The sequence below is a fragment of the Athene cunicularia genome, assembly GCF_003259725.1.
Source record: "Athene cunicularia isolate RWA chromosome 14 unlocalized genomic scaffold, athCun1 chr14_part2, whole genome shotgun sequence".
Lineage (NCBI taxonomy): Eukaryota > Metazoa > Chordata > Aves > Strigiformes > Strigidae > Athene > Athene cunicularia.
In genome coordinates, this window is record NW_020799119.1 from 723,473 (window position 1) to 733,954 (window position 10,482).

Sequence of the window (10,482 nt, forward strand, 5' to 3'; positions counted from 1 at the left end):
GGGCCGCCGCTCTGGTCGTCAGGGCGTGGCAGGGCCTGGCCGCCGGTCCGAGCGCTCACGGGGTGTGAAAAGCCCTCTGGCCTCGCCGGCTGCTCCGGTGAGCTGCTCCGGACCCCCGGACCCCCCCGAGCAGCAGCAGCCCCCAGGCACATGCCGGCTGTCTGAGCGGCGATGTGGTCCCTCGACGCTCCCTCGTCCCCGGCGGGAGCGCCTGCGGTCGAGGAGCTGCCGCTATGATCGTGGTGAGATGGTGGTGAAAACTGGTTGACGGCTCTGCGGCTTTTTCCTGGTGAAAGTGTCCATTTTGCTGTTTCATGCCTCTGTTGTGCTGCCGTTAGAAAAGTTGCAACTAATTGTTGTAGCGGCGCCGGAGCCGGGATCCGCGAGCGTGCACGGGAGGAGGAGGAGGCTGCTGAGAGGTGTGCCTCGCCGGCTCCCCGAGCTCCTGGGACCTCGGGCTTGTTTGGGGAATGCGTTGCAGTAGTACGAGGTCGTAACCTCCTGCTCGTACGGGCTCGTGTTTAATACCGTGGCCTTCTCCCAGCTGGAGCCCTCGCGCCGCGGTTCGATCCCTGCCCTGCCCCACCGTGCCGCCCCGTGCCCCGCTGCCGTGCTCCCCCAGCATTGTGTAGCAGAGGGCACGGACTTTGCACCTCTGCTTTCGGGAAGCCCTGCAGTGCTTTTGGATGAAATAAGACACAACCGCTCTAAAAGCGCTCCAGGCCTACCTTGCGTCTTGAAACAGTCAGACTACGGTGAAGTTTTATTGTAACAGCGATTCTTGTATGAAAGAGTGAGAGGGTAGGTGGTAGCTTCCACCCGTTAACTTAAAGACCTTTGCTGTGGGGGACTTTCTCTCGCAGAGCGAGTTGGAGAGGGGACGCACAGCTGTGTGAAAATCCAGCAGGACCGCGGTTCGCCCGTCCCTGGGCTCTGCCTTCGGTTCGGATGGGGTGCGGCAGCGGTGAGGCCGCGGGTACCCGTGTGTGCGCCCCCGGTCAGTGGGATGTCTGGAGGCCCCTGAGGTGTTGATGCCTTTTGGCACCCCGTGTCGTTTGGACCGAGGCACGGCCACCACCTCCTCCCTTTGCTTCTCCCAGTGTTTCTGGGCGGTGGTGCCCGTGCTCATGCGCAGCGAGTGGGGCGTTCCCTGGGCAGCCCGGCTGTTTGGGGCAGAGGCGCCTGCCCTCTCTGGTCCGGGTGGCTGCAGGGGCGCTGGGTAGAGGCCGCAGGTGTTTCAGAAGCGTTTGCTGATGGGGCAGTGCTGGGGCAGTGCTCGGGCAGCCCATCCGCTGGCTGCGCTGCATCCAGTCCCGGCAGCACCCCGGGGCACTCGCCTTTAGCCCCATCCTTCACCGCTCCAGAGGCGTCCTGGCAGGGGGAGAAAACGTGGATTTCTCCTGAGTAATAGCAGGAATAAAAGGTTGCAAAAGCAGAATTATCTTTTGTCAGTGTAACTGATAAAATCAGAGGGGAAAGCAGACCACTTTCTAGGCCAAGATACGCTGTTTGTGCAGGCCTGCGGTAGCGGTGTTCAGATAAGAGTGACAGGAGCAGGAAGAGAAACAGGTCTGTAGATTAAATTAAGGCCATGTTCCAAGGGGGGGTTTATGGTGGAACTTTCTTTGCTTATTTGCAGGCGTCACTAACGGTAAGCGAACGCTTTTCTACTTGCTGTTGATGTAGCTGGAGCCCATCAATCTTCTGCCTGCCAGGTCCCCTGGAGGTTTTTAAAAAGCCTCTTGCTGTGGGGGATCTCATCCCAGTGAGTCCTGTTCAGCGCTGCCTGGTGTCAGCAGCCCGGGTCTTACTCAGAGCAACTTTGTCATTATGTCAAGTACTTGGCTGTTTCCTTACAGGGGTCAATTAATTTTAATAGTAAATTAATACCTCTAAAGACAGTTAAGTAGCCTGAACCTGCTATTACATTCAGTGTTCTTAATTAAAATTTTTTTCAGCAGCAGGTTTGCACAGTTAATTTAAAGATGCAAACAACAGGCTTAGATTCGAGAAAGGTGAAGATTGGCATTTTCGCTCTGAAAACTGATGCTTCTCCTCAGAACAAGAAGAACATCTCCCCGGGCTTGTTTCAGATAGAAGGCGGAACATTCCCTATCTTCATTGCTTTATTTTTTTTTTTAAGGGTGAAAAGTGTTGCTTTAATTTATTTTTTTTAAGGGTGAAAAGTGTTTTCAGGAGGGTCATTTTGTGCTTTCACTCCAACAGTAATAGCTGTTGACAGTAATATTTATTTGGTAGTCAAAGAGCTCTTTAGCCAGCGTGCTTAGAAATTCATGTGTGTTGGTTTTAGGGTTTTTTTCCCTCTTTTGACACTGAATATAATTGGACAAAGACGCTTCCTGATTCCTAAATACTTATCTGCAGGCGCTAAGCGTATTTTAGGATGAAGGATAACACTTATGCTCTTCCTTGTTCGTATATCTGTAGGCTTTTTACTTTGGGGTAGGAAAAACTTTTCTAAGAGAGTGTTTCTGAGTCCTGGTGGGCAGAGGCCTTTGAGGGGGCAAGTTTTGAGATACTCCTTACCCTTAGCTGTTCTTTCTTGGTAGTATTTTCTCCCTTTTTAGGTTGGTCTTTGAGAAATAACCCATCCCCCAGGTTCATGAATCATGTAGTCCTGCTGCTGAAAACAAGGAAAATGCAATTAAAACAAGTGGTTCGTGTAAAATGGTTTGTCTTGGAACTGCAGGGCCAGGAGAGAGCTAATGCACGGGGAGGGGAGCAGCCAGCACGCTGTCTCTGGTCAGATCTCCTTGAAACACAAGGATCTCTGCCAGTTTCTGCATTTTAAACCTGACATTTCTCTCTGCCAGGAGAAGATTTTATTTTTTTCCTCATAGTCTTTTCTCCCCGGGTTGCAGTGTGGACACGTGCGGAGCGTTCTCTAAGGTGTTTGCAGTGGCTCGTCCTGGGGACGAGGACCTGCTGTGGAAGGGGCCCCCGGGAAGGCTTTGGGAGCTCTTGCTCGCTGCGGTGGGAGTCGAGGTGCCCTGGAAGTTGTGTGCGTCCCCCGCTGCTCCCGCTGCCCGGGGGTGTCGGCTGCCCAGGGGTCGTGGGGACACGTCCTCACCCCCGCTGGGAGCTGGGGGAGCAGGGGGTGTGGAGGCTGCAGCGGTAGGAAAAGGTCAGGGAGGGAATGGACGGGGAGGGGGAGGCAGAGGGGTTTGGTGCCCCGGTAGCACCCCCGGGGCTGGGAGCAGGAGGGACCCCGGGGAGGTTGGACAGGAGCGCTGTGACGGGGCGATGGATGTTGGCTTTTTATCTCTGCTTTGGATGACTTTCCTGTTGATCCTGCCCTCGTTTGCAGTTTGTTTTAACAATCCTTTTCTTCCGATTGCTCAGTGGTTTTTATTTTCCTGCCCAAACAGAGCTGCTGCTTTCATAACAAGGGCCAATATTGCAGCTTGTGCTTCCTCTTTCCCCTTTGTGATGGTGTGACAATGGTGACAAACATCTATTGTATAAGCAGGAGCCTGTGCTTCGGGCTTGTTTTTTTCAGTGGAGCTGTCCGGTTCTGCCTGCAAAGTTCCTGGGAGCATCAGCTAGTGAGGACAGAGCACCCTTTGTGATGGGGGATTGCTCTGTGACGCTCGGAGGTGATGATGGGGGTCTTGAGAGACGGGTTTTTATTTAAACTAATTGGGCTTGAAAAATTGTATAAATTTATCCAAATCCTCTACCCTTGCCTGCCTTGGAGTTCTGGTCTCCTGAGGATGATGAGGCTGTTTTCTGTTTCGAGGCTTTCTTCATAGCTAAGCCAGTTGCACACTGAAGCATGTCAATGTTTAACAAGACCCTTTGTATGCTAGAACTGTGGTCGTTGCAATTTTTTGTCCTACAAGATGAAGACTGCCCTATTTTTATGACCTGCAGCGTGTACAGCAAATACAGCAACATCATAGTAACTTGATTGAGTTGGATTATCAGAATTAGATCTGAACCTGGAATGAATCCCTGTTAGCAGAGCAGGGATTATTGTGCCAGGTTAATAGTGCTGCTTCTATTTCTTTATTTTTAAACCTGTGTTTAGTGTAAGATTTGGCAGTAGCTGTGTGTAGCCCTCACAGTTTCAAGGTGCTCGTGTTTTGGCAGTGCACTTGGTGTTAATACCGCGCTTGGGACAAGCAGTCTGTCAGCTGCCTCGGTCACTTCTTTGTGAATTAATGAATAACTCCTCTGAATTACGAAGGAACTCCTGCAACGTATTGACATGCTCAGTATCTTTACCTTCTCTTGTAGATTAAATGACAGGGGTTCTGAGCACCGGGCTGGGCGGTGCAGCTGGGGTGTTGGAAGCCCTCAGTCCTGCACCCGGAGCTGTTAGCCACGAGCTCTTCCACGCGCTAGAGCCCTTGTGCTTTGCTAACGGGGCCAGTTATGTGTGAAATGGGATCCCCTGGATCATATTTGATCATCTTGCTCTCTGCCTAGCACAGCGATCGGACATTTTATTCTGGACGGTGGCAACTGCTTATCCCTAAAATATTTCTGTGCGGAGCAGACCTTCCTCCCTTTACACAAAGAGATGGAAGAACGGGACGTGAAAGACGCAGCAGAAGAGACTTCACCCTTCCCTGCCAGTCCCTCGTGCCTTGGTTCTTGGCGTTTCAGTTCCTGAGTTCATCAAAAAGGGCCTTGAGGGGGGCTGGGAGACGTGGGGTCTCCAAGTGCTTGTTCCAGTTCAGTCCAGGTGCTCCCAGTGGTGCCACTGCAGTGGGGACATTTGGAACTGACGCGCTTTACTTGGAGGAAAAAAAAAAAGTTCTAAATTTTCTGTGTCATTATTGTGACAATTCTCGACATCACGGGAACATGTTTCCCTCTTGACGGGGATCACAAAGATCTTTGGCAGTCTTTCCACGTTAGACTTTTCTTCTTTTAATGTTAATGATCAATAAGATGCAAGTCCATTATTGGGGGGGGGTGTGTTTATGTTTTTGTTTTACTTTTTTCTTTGTGCACATTTCCTTACAATTTCTTTACTGTTTTTTACCCCTCCTCACGTAAACCCCCTGAGAAGGGTTTCCTGCAACGAGATCCTGGTTGCCTTAGAGCAGCAGTCTGATTAACTTGTCAAATCCAAAGATTTTTCTGGGCGTTTCTGGGTTATACTTCAAACTTTGATCTGAGTAAGTGCAGCAGAAGGCTGGGAGAGCTGAGAGCCGGGGTGCAGAGTCCGGGGTCGGACGCTGGTTTGCGGGGGGTTCTGCTGGAGGGGGAAGCCGGAGTGGTGTGGCTGGTCGTCTCCAGAAGGGCGAGGGGGAGGCGCGGAGGAGACCCAGCGGGGAGCAGCGCTGGGTGCCCTGGGTGGGGCTGGGAGGGTGATGGGGCGTGGTTGCCAAAACCCGTTCTCTGCTTCCGAGCTCCGAGGCCTTTCTTTCCCCATTCCTCCATGGAGGTACAAATGGTGAAAGTATGAAAACTGTTGTGTCTGGCGAGGCGTGGAAGGGTGAGGGAACGCCTGTGCTTAGGCAGCTTAATTGGATCTGTGCGTTGCTCCGTGCCCTGCCTTGCGTGCTGGCATTTAGAAATGGCCCCACTCGGTTGGGAGCAGACTCATTTGGAGCTTCCATCTGAAGGCGTGACTGCTGCGGAGCCCCGCTTTAATGAACTGTTTTGCATATGATTGTGGCAGTGAAATCAACGGTTGTTTTGCAGCATCCTTGAAGGGAGGGAGGCTTGTGTGAGCGGTAGGGATCAGATCCCTGTCTCAGGGGCCTGTGCTCTAAACTGGGACCTGAGGCAAAACCTGGGGAGAGCGGGAGAGGCACAGGGGTGCAGTGGAGCACCAGCTCCTTGTGCTCCCAGCCCAGCCCTCGAGTCTCCTCTGCACCAGCGTTTCTTGACTCTCCTTTACCGAACTGCTTCACACCTGGGGCATTCCTCTGCTCCTTAGTCCCTCACTCTTTGGAATCCCACCAATGACTCTGCTAGCATAGCAAGAAAACAAGGACTTTTTGAGAACAAAAATCATATTTCTGCTGTTTATAAGAATGAATTCTCCCGGCAGTCAGCACCGGCTCCCAGCAGTGCCTTCCAGCCGGTGGGACCGTGCTCCTGCCATGAGCCAGGGCAGGAACGTGCCTGCTTGGGGACGCGGCACCCAACAACCCACCTTCATGTCTGGGTCCCTTTCCCGTGTGGGAGAGGCAGCTGAGGACCACTGGCCCCGGCCACGAGCCCTCTGCCCGCTCCGGCATGTTGGGAGCTGCCAGCCGCTCTGCCCACCGCTGCCTGCGCGGAGGGGGGAGCGCTGCGTGCTGCAACGCTGGAAAGCGTCATCTTGACATACTTCAATCCCTCCTTACGTGTTGAAGAAAGATGGTTAATCAGGATTAACTAAGGCTTCAGCCTGGCACGGTGAGAGTAGCTGCTAGCGCAGGACGGGTGTCAGGCAGGGGCCGGTGGATGACGCTTCTTGTCCGGGCTTGTTAAATGCGGTGGAGAACTTGTTCCGGTCCTGGCACGCCGGGCTCTGCCGCGCTCCTCTTGTTTTCACTTTGTGAAGTGGAATAACAAATGGCTGTGTTTGCTTCCCCCGCTGCAGCAGGCGAGGGCCTGGTTCTGCGCTGGCCCCGAGGACGGCTTGGCTGCCCGCGGAGCCACTGCGCTCTCCCACGGGGTGCTGCCTCCGCAGCCCCAGCTCCCCGGTTTCACTGTGGGGCAAACGACCACCCTGGCTGCTTCGACAGACCCGCTCTCTTCAAAACCATCTTTTTCTGCCTTTTGGAGAGCTGTGGTAAAGCTCAGCCAGTGGAGATCTCGTCTGTCCTGGGCTAGACCAGCGCCTCGTCCTCGGTGCCAGGCAAGCGGGTGAACCCCGGGGCTGGCACGGAGCTCAATGGGCTGCGAGCCCCGCTGTGCCCCCGTGAGCCTCGCTGTGCCCCTGCGTACGTGGGGAGATGCTGCGGGCGCTTTCTGCCACCGAATCCCCGGCTCCTGGCAGGCAGGGCGCGTTGCTGGGTGTGCTGCCTTGCCAGCTCTTTGCGCAGTGCTGCCAGCCTCCGTGGAGGGGGGAGGCTCGGTTATTTTCCCCGCTGCGTGCAGCCTGCAGCAGCTGAGCCGACGTGTCCCAAGCGCTGGAAGCCGCGCGGGTCCCGCTGGCAGCAGCCAGTGGCAGGGCCCTGGCCAGGAAAGAGCGTGGTGGTCCCTGCGGGCACTTTCAGCTGGGCGAAGGGTCACTGCTGGCCTTGGCTTTGTCCCCGGGCCTGGGGAGGAACAGAAGGTCTGAACCATATTGTTTCCCAGGTATTGCTTTTCCCAGAAAAGACTATTTCCATTCAGAGAGGGGAAATTGCTTTTTCGATGTGTGAACGGAGGGAGTCATTTAGATAAACACTCTTCATGAGATGTCTGCCATAGAAGTTGCCCAAATGCAGAGATATGTCTGTGGGTTTAAAAAAGAAAAAAAAAAATTTGGTTGAGCATAACTTGATGTTCAATGAAAGATAAGGAATAGCCTTTCTTTCGTGCTCATGTGTGTCATTGTCAGGTCTCTAACGAGCTGGCTTCATCCGTTCACACACAAAAACCTTTCCACAGCTGCTTCCTACCAGAGGCACTCTGGAAAATAGCAGACTGACATTTTTCCTTTAGTTGTCTTTGTGATTTGGAACAATAACAGCAGCAAAGGAGAGGCCAGTAGTTCAGCTATGTTTGCTTTTATTTATTGCATCTATTTAGAGCAATAGATGAACGATTATTAAACTTTCAGTGGGCTGATAAATATGATAATGCATCTTTGCCGTAAATCTGCTTTATAGATGGACAGGGACTTGTTTGGTTATAGGGTACTTGCATTAGGGGGTTAGCTAAGTGTATGCGATCGATATGAAGTGATGATTTTCCCCCTCTTATCTCTTCTGATGGTGCTGCCTCCACTCAGGGTGCTCGCACATCTGGGGGAAGGGAAGATTTCAGTCCTTCTGCCCAACTCTTAGGGGCTGAGCTAAGGAAGGGGCTGGAGGTGCACAGCCGTCCAGCCGTGGAAAGGTGTTGGGAAGGGAGCTTGGGAGACCGCCTCTGGCATCTCACATCTGAAAGGGCCACAGCAAAATCGTTCCTGACCTGTTCTTGGTACCCTCTGGTGATGGGCACCAGCTAAATCAGGTTCAGCCTGAGCAGGACCAGCAAAACGAGGCGTTGTCCTCTCTTACCTGACGAGCGAAAGAGGGGAGAAAGTTTGAGGTTATGTTCTGACTTCTACCTGTCGTTGTGTAAAGGAACCTTTCCGCAGCCTGGGTGGCTGAGCAGGGATCTTGGGGAGGGGGTGTTGCAGCTGTGGCCTCGTCTGAACCGCGTCTCTGTCTGAGCTGTGCAGATGTCACTGAGATTGCGCCACCGCGGCCTGAGCCCCGCGCCGAGAGGGGGCCGGGGTGGCAGCTCTGCCGCCGAGAGATGGAAGAGGAGTCTCAGAAAATAAAGACAAGGAAGTTCAGGGTGTTTGCTGCTTAACGACAAGCTGCTACTTCCATCGAATGTTATTCAGGAGTTCCTGGTATTTTTCTCAAACCGTTGAATTCTTTGAGCCAGCGCCTTTATCCCTCACTTGGATTTAGTGCCGTAGCGTTGACCGTTCCGCGCCGCATGCCTGGTGCTCCTCCTTTTCACCTTGCCTGTCTCGGGTTGCTCTGCTGCCCCAGCACCTCGGGGGGCACTGGGGGGGAGGCACACGGCGTTGCACAGAGCAGCAGATGCAGGTTTGAGCAATAACAGACCCACTTGTAGCTGCGGTGGCAGGAAGCGTGAGTAACGCTGGGAACACGCTGCTATTGCTGGAGTGTTTTTGTAGCGGAGCCTCTTGTGAAGGAATTGCATCTGATATTTTGTAGTGCTTCCTGAATCACTTCCAGCATCTTGTGATCTGTCTCCACAGGCAGCTCTTTATCCTTGGTCCACTCAGGCTGTGAGAGTGTTGAGGAAGGCAGAACGGTTGTGGAGGTGCTGCCGAGATGAGGAAGGACGCAGATGCAGCCTGAGGCCCGTGGCTGTTGCCGATCCCCGGGGTTTGCTCTGCTGCGGGATGTTGTTACAGGCTGGTGTGGCTCGCTGTAGGATGACACGTCCCCAGGAACACGTGTCAGTGAAAGCCGGATTGCTGAAATCCTTGCTTATAGACCCCCCCGCGCCCCCTTTTTCACTTGAAGCACCAGATTCACTTCCTCCTAACAATACTGAGGACCCTTTTATCTCCAGCTCTGTCTCGACTAGGACGTGCAGTGCGGTGGCAGCACCTGTTGGCTAACTTCACCAAGACTGGACCCGCTAAGGCAGCGGCCCTTAGCGTGCCAAGGGAGGGGCGTTAGTGCTGGCCCGATGACATCAAACCTTTTTATATCGCTGCAGGGAGGACCGAGCGCTCCTGGGGAGGTTGTGTTTCAGCACTTCTCTTTCTCTTGGCCCTCTTTGGTCAACTCGCTGCTGGGAAGAGTGAGCTCAGCCTTGCTGTGACCTGCGCTGCCTTTGGGCCTGCCCTCGGTGACAGTGACCCTGTCACCTTGGCGTGCGGAGCTGGGCGCAGGAGGCAGCGGGAAGGGGGAATCGGGCCGTTAAAAGGCGAGTGTGTTACTGTGGAGGTGTGGAGAAAAGATGTAGTGAGAAGCACTTAGGAGCAGACTGAAATCTGTGCTTCACGCTTCAGTGATTGATTTTCAGTTTGGAACTTGACATGGTAATTTAAGGGCTAAATTTAATTTTCAGTGTAATTTTTTTGAACAAAGATAATGTTTGCAAAGGAAGTCTCCACATGTACATCTTAAATTCTTCCTTAGACCGTTGTCAGGGTGCATTCAACTGAACACAGCTGCTGTGAATATCAGCCTTTTCTCCTTGCTATGGGTGTTTTGGATATTTTTGAATATTAATTTTTTTTAATTCTAGATGACCCACTAAATCCTGTGAGCAGCAGCTGGCTGTTGGCTGGGACCTGGGGCTGCAAAGGTGCTGGGCTGCCTCGCCCTTGCCCGAGGGGAGCAGTGCTCCTCGAGACCTACTGCTGGGCTGGAGATGTCAGCACCCTGAGATGGGTCAGCCTGGAGCTTTCGTAAGAGTAAAGGAAGGCATGGTGCTCCGATGGAGAAACTGCTGTTCTGTAAATCTACGGGAGAAGTATAAGACCAGGAATTGTAAAGTTGTTGGGCAGGGGTGGTGTTCGGCGGAGGGCGGTTTAAGGAGAGCTCTGGGTTGGGGGTCTGTAGCCCAGCTAAACTAGGTTTCCCTAGGTCGTTGCCATCTTGTCCCGATAGCCACTGGGCGAGTGTTGAGTGTTTAGGTATCGGGCCAGGATCTGCAAGTGTGTTGACTATATTTCACAGTTAGTGTTCAATTCCGTAAAATTGGTGCAACACGAGTAATTCACCAGGCTTTCTGCTGCAGGAGGACAAGAGGTATCAGGCTGGTACCTGGAGAGGCTTAAGATAATTCTTTGGATCATGTTTGGTCACTCTTTTCCTGCCAATGGAT